The 11,240-nt window shown below is 39.3% G+C and overlaps 1 long non-coding RNA gene across 2 annotated transcripts; it reads left to right on the top strand.

Moving 5' to 3' along the window:
- The first annotated feature begins 7,961 nt into the window (after positions 1–7,961).
- Positions 7,962–10,003, top strand: LOC131316097 (uncharacterized). 2 transcript variants are annotated; one of them, XR_009197002.1, is made up of 3 exons: positions 7,962–8,069; positions 9,050–9,114; positions 9,613–10,003. It is a non-coding gene; the product is annotated as an uncharacterized LOC131316097 (long non-coding RNA). The 2 variants fall into 2 exon arrangements; XR_009197003.1 differs by having other exon boundaries at positions 9,050–10,003.
- Positions 10,004–11,240: the final 1,237 nt, after the last annotated feature.

Genomic DNA, 11,240 nt, shown 5'->3' with positions numbered 1-11,240 from the left:
ATGTGTCATTGTTAACCATTTTGTCGAATATGTATGAACTATGTGGAAATTATTAAATTTATGATCGTTTGTTCGTAAGTGTAAGGGTTAGAGGGTATGGGTTACTCTATTGAGCTTTTGTAGCTCACGGTGTTACCTTTGGTGACCCTGACATATTATATTGGTGGCGACGCCGGTATAATGTGTCAGATCTTATAGATGAACAGGGTGAACTCTACACCTTGGAAGCCTTTGGAGTCGAAGAGCTAGCTAGGATGGAGGAAGAAGCGGAGCAGTAGATAGGAACCCTAGTTCCTTCCCTTATTTGAATAAAAGTACTTTTGTAAGATTTATAATGTAATATTGAGCCAGACTCCATTTATTTTTAAATTAAATTTTCTATTTAACGTTCCCAAAATTCGAGGCGTTACAGTTTTCAATCCCCAAATCCTAAACGTTGATTTTTTACTGTTAAGTAGCAGTGTTAACTATTAATTCACATGCTCAATTTACAAAAATCACACGCTCCATACACAAAATACATATTTGAACCAAAAATAAATAAAAATAAGGAGGGCGGCAATAGGAGGAGAGGATGGCGGCGGCGGCAGGTGATGGAGATCCGGATCCGGATGGAGGTGAGGCTAGGGGCTCGTCGCGGGTTGCGGAGGAGATTAGGGTGGAGGAGATCGTGGCGGATGAGGAGGAGATTGGGGAGGCGGCGGCAGAGGGCGGCAGGAGGAGAGGATGGCGGCGACGCCGTCGTTGGTGCAGGCAAGAGGGAAAGGCGGCGGCGGCAAAAGGGCGGCGACGGCGGTGGCTAGGGGGATCTTTGGGAAGAGGAGAGGAAAATAATTAGGTTTAGGTTTAAGTATTTATAGAGGTGGGGATTGGGGTAAATTTGTAAAATTACACCCATAGGATCTGTAAGAAAACACACATATCGTGTATAGGACTTGACCGGCTATGAAAGTGAAAACTAGGACCGGCCTGGCATTTTCTCATAAGCTTAGTGGGTCAGCCCAATTGCACTTAGACCTAGATCAATACAACTCTACATTGTTTTTGGCTGGAATAAGACCATAAAAATGATTAAGCTACATTATTTTTACATGTATTATGGTTTTTCTTCTTCAATTGATAGGAGAGATCGTTACATCATATATGAATTACAAGGTGCAAACCACGGGACACTACATTAATTGTGTGAGTTCACACAATTGAAAACCTTTCTTTGCCAATTAAAAAAAAATTGTGTGAGAGTTCAATAGATAACCAAGCACAATCACTCAATGTTATGGCCTAGTATTTTTATTTATTTAATTAATTATATTTGCCATTTCAGTAATTGGAGATTGTGGTTGAATCGTAATTATTTATTTTGAGCGCACTATGGGTACAATTATCGTTATTATAATTTTGAGGGTATAGGTCTAATGAATTTTTAGTAATAGTTTAGTTCCTCGTTTAAATACTTTAATAAATTAGTTAGCTACAAATTAGGGGTTTTGAGAGTTAGCCGACATTTCTATAAAGATAGAGATAATCAGAACAGAATAGGGTTATATTTTTTTAGAGAACGTTGAGAAGGAAAGAACTGTGTTGTCAAAGGTTTGAGATCGTCTTCGCACTCGTCTTCAATTGTGTAAGTTGAATAAATCTTATTGTTTCACTACCTTGAATCGGTTCAGTAGCAAGTTAATTGGGCGAAAAATTAATTGATGGGTGTCGGAGAGAGAGAGCAAGTTAATTGGGCAAAAAATTAATTGATGGGTGTCGAAGAGAGAGAGAGAGAGAGAGAGAGAGAGAGAGAGAGAGAGCATGGCAGGTGAGTGAGTGTGTGCTGTGGCGTTTTGTGTGTGTGTGACGTGGTGTGCGTGTGCTGCAAATGGTGGTTATAGTTTTGATTTGGTTGGGAGAGAACAAGTGGAATGCATAGGGAGCAAATCACTTGGCTTCTGGGTGTACATGGAAGAACGGAAGGCTATGGCAATGGGAATGGAAATTGGGTAATGGTTTTGGTAGGATTAGTCTCTTGAATCATTCTTAGGATTAGATTAGTATAGTTTTAGGTAGATTAGTATAGTGGCTTGTATTTTTTGGGCGTGGAAGTGATTCTGAATTCTATCGATATTGGTTGAGAGAGAGAGATGAATCGGTTTATAATTTGGCAACTGTCAAGGTATTTAGGAATTCAAAAGTGTGACAGAGCTTCAAAGAAATGAGACACCAAATTGGTAAATGAGACGCAGTAGACATGAGTGAGAAGCACATAGCACTTGATGATATGACTAGTAATAATGCCACGTGCGGTGCAAGATTATGATGCTCGTTGATTTTATAACTTTAAATATATATTGTGTGTTTGTTAATTAAATTAGGATAATGCTGAAGTGTGGGCTCCCCGATCGGTGAGCTCGAGAGTCGCCATCCAGATTTTTGAGATGAATAATCTGAGAAACTAAGAGTTTGTTTGAGAGAAAAAGGCTTTTGATCTAGCGAAAACATTGAGACTTTGGGTTTGGGAGCCATGTTACGAACGGGAAAGGTTTTGTTGAAAAGCACCCCGCTCGCCCGGTAATAACCGGTCTCTATTTAACATTTTAAATGGGGGATTTAATATCATTTGAAAAACTTAACTTTAAAATATGGACGGGAAATGGACATGGGGTTTAATATAACACATTGACATGTTTGTGGTACGAACTATACAATATGAAATGGATGAGCAATGTACAGAAAGTGAAATAACAGCATTACAGCAATCTGTCAATATCATGTGAAACACCGCGCGATGGACCAGATATATCGCACGGTGTGACTAAACAACCGTGCGGTGTACCTGTCTACGCTTTCCAGAATCAGTTCGCTTTTACATGACAAAACAAACATAGATCCGCAAAATAGTTTTTATATTTTTCGAATCTCTGAAAAGTAATTTATGAGACCTTTTTGTTCATCTTATTATGTGAAGCAATGTTAAAAGCTTTTTGAAATGTTAAGAGATTTAATAAAGTTAAAAAAAATGACTTTTAACATAAAACTTGATTCTGGAATGTACCCACACAGAAAAGTAATAAAGAGACTAAACAGAATAAAATGAGAAAGAGTATGTACAAGAAATAAAATAATGCACAATGTAATATACTATGTCGTGCGGTGTTGTATAACGCCGCACGATGTAGCATATCCGGTGCAAAAACTATTTTTTGTGCTTTTTAAAAATAAAGCTCGTTCGAGACCCAAACCCAATATAGAAGGACTAGGAAGGGCCCCGGTGAGCTCCCCTCAAGGCCAAAACGTGGTTTAACCCAATGAATTTATTTATACCTTTTGATCGAGGTTTGGATGTGCTTGAAAGTGGAAGAGTGGAGGTTGATTTAGACTGAGTTTTGAGAGACTTGTGAGCAAATGAGTGTAGAGAGAGAAAACGAGAAAAATCAGTTTGAGACTGATTTTGTAATAGCCTAGCTTGTGGGTTGCTATAGAGAGAGAAAGAGATGTATGTGGGTGTAATGGATGTAAGGGGTTGTAGAGAGAGAATCAAGGGAGCCCTTCTCAACTAGAGGGGAGGTGTATTTATAGGCAAGAGGGCTAAGGATGATCAATACAAAGAGGGGAGGTGGCTTCTAGGCCAAATAAAATTTATTATTTGCACTTGTAGGCATGACCGACAACTTTCTGCAACTGTCAGAACTTTTTTCGAAACGCTGCGCGATATAATCAGAAATGCCATGCTGTATATTGAAATCTTGTGCGGCGATGTAATTTTTTGAAATGCCGCGCTGCGTTTTGAAATGCCACGCGGTATTTAGAGACAGCACATCACACTAAACTTCGCAGGGGCGCCTCGGACACTCCCAAATTCAAATTTGAGCGCGGTTCGAAGCGTTGGAAAGTTTGTCGAGTCCTCTTTCTAACTCAATTAGTTCCACTTAAAGAAATTTTATACATTGAAATGTGTGCCCATTTTACTCTCAATGTATCATAAAAAAAGTTATTTTTGACAAAGCAAACGCATCTTTCTCTTTTGCAATTGAATAAGAGGCTACCCTACATGTTTGAGAAGGGATTTTTTTTAGGTTTAGAGAAGTAGTAACAAAGGAGCAACAATCCAAGCCTTGAAGGTATATCTTTCCTTATTCATCATCGGGACGTTCAAAGAAGCTCCGAGGTCCGGATTGGGGTGTCTACAGTAGTCCCTCTTTAACGGAACTCAAAAACCATTGGTTGGTGCGAGTGACGTTTAAAGAATAGGCATCCCAATCCATTGTTCTAAAGTCTTTGAATGGAGACAAAAACACATGAAAACCGAAATGCAAGCAAATGACGATGGTGGTCGCGCTCGTGGAGCTGCCTATGTACCCTGTTTGTAGGGATCAAACCAACCTAGTTCAATTGGAACAATGCAAGCAAAGCGAGTCCCGAAGGACGAATTAAATAGTAAAGTTGAGAAGATTGAGTACTTGACTGCCACGAAATTTCTTGATACGAGTCCTCGGGGAACTTAAAATTGAGACGAGTTCTGGAGGACTAAAATTGAGACGAGTCCTCGTGGGACTAAAAATTGAGATGAGTCCTCAGGAGACTAAAAATTAAGACGAGTCCTCGAGGGACTTAAATTGAGGCGAGTCCTCAAGGGACTTAAAAATGCCACGAGTTTCGGAGGACGAAAATGCGCCTTTTGACCAAGGCACGGTTATTTTAACAGATTTTAATGCTTAGACGGCGAAGAGACTTGATTTTTATTTTTTATTTTGCTTTAATTTTGGAAGAGATTTGAATTTGAATAGCTTGAATTTTGAAAGAAAGAGACTTGAGTTGAATAGCTTGAATTTTGAAAGAGACTGAAATTGAATAGCTTGAATTTTGGAAGAGATTTGAATTTTAAAAAGCTTGAATTTTGGAAGAGATTTGAATTTGAATAACTTGAATTTTGAAGAGCTTGAATTTGAAGAGTTTGAATTTGACGTTTGATTGAGATAATACATGAATGATGATGCAAGTTGATATGTCATGGAATGTTATGTGAGCATGTAAAATGTAATATCCGCTCCGGATATTTCGGTATTTCAATTAATTTTAATTGAACTATGTATTTTAGGGGTTTAAATCATAAATAATAGAACTTGCGAGGGTCCTGTATGTGATTTGTGATTGGAGCATAAGTTAGGATGTGGTTCCGCTTGCATGTGATAAATTCTCTTGTGCCCTTATATAGCAAAATATCCTGGGGATATTTATTTTTCTCTATACGTATCTTGTTCTACGTATAGAGAGAGAGAGAGAGAGAGAGAGAGAGAGAGAAGGAAGAGGAGGTCGGAGACTCTGGTCTGTTCTTTACGAAATTATTCAAGGTACCTAGAAAGCTTTTTAATTTCTGGTATTTTTATTGAAGGTTCATTAGTGTGTCTATTATATCGTGTTGATTTTTCAGAATTTTCTGAGAAGTGTGGAAAAAGATAAAAATCGTAAATCAAGCTGTGGTCGGATTCTTATTTTTGAGCAGACAGCTTACAGAGCTGTGTCTTTCATCGATTTTTTTATAGTTAAGCGACCCTTCTGGTTATGGGTCCTTATGGGTTTTAAATATTGATAAGTTGGAGATGTTTTGGCGTTGAAATTACTAAAAAATATTAAGTATTTGATTTTTAATAAAATTTCGAACACAAACTGTTCTGCTGGAAATTGTGCTTCGCTGCACAGAATTTCTGAGTTTGGGGGTGATTTTGACTAGGTTCCTTTATTGTGAAAGATCTGAGAAAAATCAGGGATAAACTTTGAGATGCTGTTATGATCTCTACCAAATTTCAGGTCATTTTGTTGTATGGTCTAAGTTTGACTGATTTTACAAGTTGGTGTGTTCCTGCTGAGTTTTGTATTTGCTACATTGACACATTTTGGAAAAATGGTCATATTTCTTAGCTCGGGTATCGGGTTTGTGCACGGGTTGTTGATTCTGAAACTAGACTCGTATGTCTTTCAGAATATGTGGAGGTTGTAGCTTAGTTTATACCAGGCTAAATCAGTTTTTGATTTGAATTTGATAGACGAGCAAAATCTGTGATTTTGGACAGATTTTTGTGTAATTTCGGACGAGCATAACTTTGTTGTTCGGACTCCGTTTTTAACAAATTTTATATCAAAATTCATGTACCGGAGGTTTAATTTCTAATGGTGGTGGTTTCATGATTTGGTTTCAACCCTATAAGAAGTTATAGGCAGAATACGACAGGCTGGTTGTAGATTTCAAACCAAATGTAGGGGTGATGTGGTGTTTGAGTGTTACGCTTGTTTAGGGACACTTATAAACCTTTAAGATGGCCATGCTTGTATGCGTTAAGCATCGTTAATCTATTGTTAGTGTTATAGATTATTTTCAGGAGTTGGTGGTAACTTTTAAGCGTTCAATAAACTGATATGGTTAGTTTGTGATTAGGTAACAAGCCAGTCAATTGGGGAGGTTCCGAAACCGTAAGTTTGGCATACCTCGGTCGATGCAAAGGTGAGTGTGTTTGATATGGTTCTTCTCCATATAATATTGTTGTGGTGGTGTGTGTATATCTTGTTATTCGTGATTAGCTTTCGATATGGTTATTTTTAATAAGATTTTGTAGTGAGGGGTGTATATCATGCTATTGTTGTTTAGCTTTTGATATGTTGTGAATGTTTGCATGTGAGGCACACTATGTCGTAAGCCATATTGTTCAATGGACAATGGTTGGGAGCATGGTGTGTGGGACACGAGATTTGGTTGTGATATGCTTGTTTAATAAAAATGCATGCTGATAGGTGTTGATTGAACCGCCGAAGGTTAGCGTGTGAGGCACACCATGTCGTATGCCATGCCGGCTAATTGTCGGTGGATGGGAGCATGGTATGTGGGACACCTTATCTTGGGTACATGGGATGTGGTAGACGTGCCACTGCATGTGATGTGATTACATTCATATTGTTGTGCATTGATTATTATTGCTCAGTCAGGTGGATATGTTGATTATAACTGTTGTATACATTCTAGTATTTCAGTTACATTGGTGATGTATATTCATGTTGATATTCCTTCGGGTATTGTGGTATTATGTTGAGCATTTCTATATCTCACACACTCTGGCTTTTCTTTTTGGTCTGCTAGGTAGCAGGTTGCTTAGAGTGGGTCCACTATCGGTCATTGTGTTGAGGTGTTTTGCTAGCGTCACGTGGGGTTTGGTTACGTTGTTGTGGAGTGCTTTAGTTGGTGCAGAACTTAATTTGTAAGGAGTTGTAACTAAGGATAGTTAAAGCTTTTAAATTGTATAGGTTGTAATTAAGTTTGGTCGATGACTGACGTTCTATTTGAGGTTAGCCTTGGACGTTGTGAATAGTTGAGTTCGTTGTACGTGGTTGATGAAGAAGTTGGTTTATTCAAGTTGTAAGTAAGTCGTCGGTGGATGTGTTGAAGTATAGAATTTTTAAAGTGCTACTCTCTTCGTCCCTAAATGTTTGGCACTTTTGGGAGTTCTAACTTTTAAGGAACAAATATTAATGTATTGTGCAAAAATCAAGTGTCCAATCTTACCCTTCTAGTGTACTTTGAATAGTACTTGAAAATTTGAATTTGAAATTTGGTGCCCAAAAGAAAAGGGCAACATAGGAAATTTACCATATTTTGCTTTTGACTTTTCAAAATGGACAAATAATATGGGACAATAAAAAGCATGAAAGTGCCAAACATTTAGGGACGGAGGGAGTATAATGTAGATGTAGTTTCTTGGTTGTGCGATGTCATGATTGGTTTGTAACACCCGTCCCAGGATATTTAGGGTTTCGATTTAATTTTGAGGTTTGGGGTTTAATTTGTATTTGTTGGATTCTATGAGGGGCTTTGGTGTGATTTACATGGAAATTGTTATTGGTTTGGAGCATAAGTTGAGAGGAGAGGTGACCACATGGGATTTTTTTTTTCCTTAGAGACTAAATAGCCATCAGGAGGATATTTCCTCACTCTCCCCAATTCTGCCGACATAGAGAGAGAGAGAGGAAGGAGGAAGCCACGGCTAAAGGGAGGGAGGAAGGAGAGATCCGTTTTCGACGATCCAACTCGGTGACAAGTAAGTTCTTATACTCTAGAAGTGTAATCCATGTTTAATTTCATATTTGTGTGGCTAGATTCTCCATGGATTGAGTTTTGGAAGGAAATTGACAAAGTTCATGTTTTGGGTCAAATTCGTGGGTTTTGGTAATCTGTCTTTTGGGAGCCCTTCTGCTAGGAATCAATTTTTGGTGTCTTCATAACTGTCAAAGTACGTTTCAATACGAAGATTTTGGTACCAAGATCATGCAAAACTGATAGTCACACAATTAGTTATGAATTTTTGAATACTGGCTGTTTGCTGGATGTGCGAATCTGTGCGTGGCTGTCTTCTTTTAACTTTCTGGGCATGACGAACATTTTGGGTGACTTTGGGTCTTTTACAGGAGGTGCATATTTGAGTTAATAAGAGATTGGCGTTGGAATCAATTAATTTGGTTAAGTATACAATTTTTGGTGAATTTCTAAAGCTGGGTTGGTTGATAGGTGCGAAAATGGTTGCGAAACTGTCTCGCAGCAGTTTTCAGATTCGTGTTCAAACTTCAAATAGGCATAACTTGGTCGATATAAATCGAAACGAGGCTTATAGTATATCGAAATCTATGTATTGAAAGTGTACTTTCCAACGGTGGTAGTCTGGTAAGCTAATTCCATTTGAGTAAAAAGATATGGCCAAAATAAGACAGGCTGGTTGTGGTTGTTATTTTTGTTTTGGGAGTTTTGTTGCGTTGGGCTGTTTGGTTGAGATTGTACACTTATGGGTCTTTATATTTGATATATTTGGGTGTGTTGGAGTACCTTGGGGTATGAAAAAGTTGTGTGAGGTCTCCCGAGTACGTGGGTACTCCCGGACACCTCTGGAGATTTTGGTGACTTTATGTAATGTTTGTCCCATGAGCTAGTGTAGAAGTGTAGAAGGCATGTTATGATTTGTTAGTCTAGCATTTGGTTTAACATTCCTAGATGTTCATATGCTAATATGGGTTAACTTGTGGCTAGGTAACGAGCCGGTCTTTTAGGAGGTGCCGAAACCGTAAGTTTGGCATACTCCAGTCGAATGAAAGGTGAGTGTGTCTGATATGATTCTTCTCAATAAGATATTGCGATGGTGGTATGTATATATCTTGCTAATGGTATTTTAGCTTTCAATATGATTATCGATATGGAAATAATGCGGTGGAGGTGATTATATATCAATGATATCATGCTAATCGAGGTTTAGCTATTGATATGGATATATGTGGTGGAAATTTGTATATCATGCTATATGTTGTCTTAGCTAATGATATGCATGCTTGTTGTATGTTGATTGTACCCGCGAAAGGATTGTGGAGTGAGTCACACCATATCGTGGGCCGTGCCGTCTAATTAACGGTGAATGGGAGTGTGGTGTGCGGGACACAATTCCTTGGGTACATGGGATGTGGCAGACGTGCCACTGTGTGTTGGTGTTTATACATGTGGTTATACGATTGAGTACTTATGTTGAGTTTCGTGTGATTTACATTCATGCCGTTATTGTTATGTGGTTGTTTATTGAATAATATTGCTATGTTTGGCAGATGTGGTGGTTATAACCAATGTACTCATATGGGTATTGCAGTTATGTTGGTGGTGAATATTCTTATTGATATTCTTTTGGGTATTGTGACATTTTATTGAGCATTTCTATATCTCACACACTCTGGCTTTCCTTTTTGGACTGCCAGGTAGCAGGTGGCTTAGAGTGGGTCCACTACTGGTCAACGCTTTGGAGAGTGCTGGGACTAGTCTCGGGTGATGTCGTTGGTTAGATTGTTGTGTAGCTGATTCGTCTAGAAGTTAACCTAAATGTCTGTAATTAATTGGAGAGAGGGATATTTATTATAAATTTGAGAGTTGAGGTTTTGGGCGTTGACTTGGTTGTATTTTAAGTAAGAAGTCTTCCGCTAATTTGTATTCTGATTGGTTGTAGAGTGTGGTGTGGTCTATTGTGTGGAATTTCACGTGGCCGCGCTGACTCGGGCCCACTCTGGGTGCCGTTTGCGGGGCGGGGCGCGACATGGTTGGTCAATACGTTGACTCATTTTTATGTTAAGATGATAAGTCTTCCGTTGTGTGTTTATTTCTGACAGGTTGTGAGGTGTGATTTGGTCTTTTGTGTGGAATTTCACGTGGTCGTGCCGACTCGGGCCCACTTTGGGTGACGTTTGCGGGGCGGGGCGTGACATAAAATCAATGTAAGTATGACAAAAGTGAGTACTGGAGGATGAAGTGCAGATAGAGTGCGAGTCCCGGAGGACGAAGTGCTAGATATAGTGAAGACCCAGAGGACAAAGTGCGAGACAAAGTGCAGATAGAGTGCGAGTCCCAGAGGACAAAGTGCGAGACAAAGTATAGTCCTGGAGGACAAAGTGCGAGACAAAGTGCAGTCCTAGAGGACGAAGTGCTAGACAAAGTGTAGTCCCAAAGGACAAAATGTGAGACAAAGTGCAGTCCCAGAGGACGAGGTGCAGATAGAGTGCGAGTCCCTGAGGACGAAGTGCTAGACAGAGTGTAGTCCCGAAGGACGAACCATAGCTTGAAAGACTAAAAGGCTTCTAGGTCGGTTAGACCGTAGCCCAAAAGACGAAGAGACTTTAGGTCGGTTAGATTGTAGCTTGAGAAACTAAGAGGCTTTTAGGTCGTTTAAACCGTAGCCCGAGAGACGAAGAGACTTTAGGTCGGTTAGATCGTAGCTCGATAAATTACGAGGCTTTTAGGTCAGTTAGACCGTAGCCCGAGAAACTAAGAGGCTTTTAAGTCGTTTAGACTATAGCCCGAGTGACAAAGAGACTTTAGGTCGGTTAGACTGTAGCTCGAGAAACTAAGAGGCTTTTAGGTCGATTAGACCGTAGCCCGAGAAACTAAAAGGCTTTTAGGTCGGTTAGACCATAGCCCGGGAGACGAAGAGGCCTTTAGGTCGATTAGACCGTAGCCCGAGACACTAAGAGACTTTTAGGTTGGTAAGACCGTAGCTCGAGAAAATAAGGGCCCGATTGGATGCCATATATGTTTTAAGTGTATTATTTATGAGGGGAGATAAGATAGTAAGGGGTATTAGTTAAGAAAGGAGGGTCCACATTGATGTGACATTTATGAAGGGGGATAAAATAATACTTGGTTTGGATGGATCATAAATTTGGGGTATAAAGAAGGGTGTATGATTTAA

This window comes from Rhododendron vialii, chromosome 2a, assembly GCF_030253575.1.
Source record: "Rhododendron vialii isolate Sample 1 chromosome 2a, ASM3025357v1".
In the NCBI taxonomy this organism is placed as follows: Eukaryota; Viridiplantae; Streptophyta; class Magnoliopsida; order Ericales; family Ericaceae; genus Rhododendron; species Rhododendron vialii.
The sequence above is the reverse complement of the archived record's forward strand: the minus strand, read 5'-3'. Positions and strand labels throughout refer to the sequence as shown.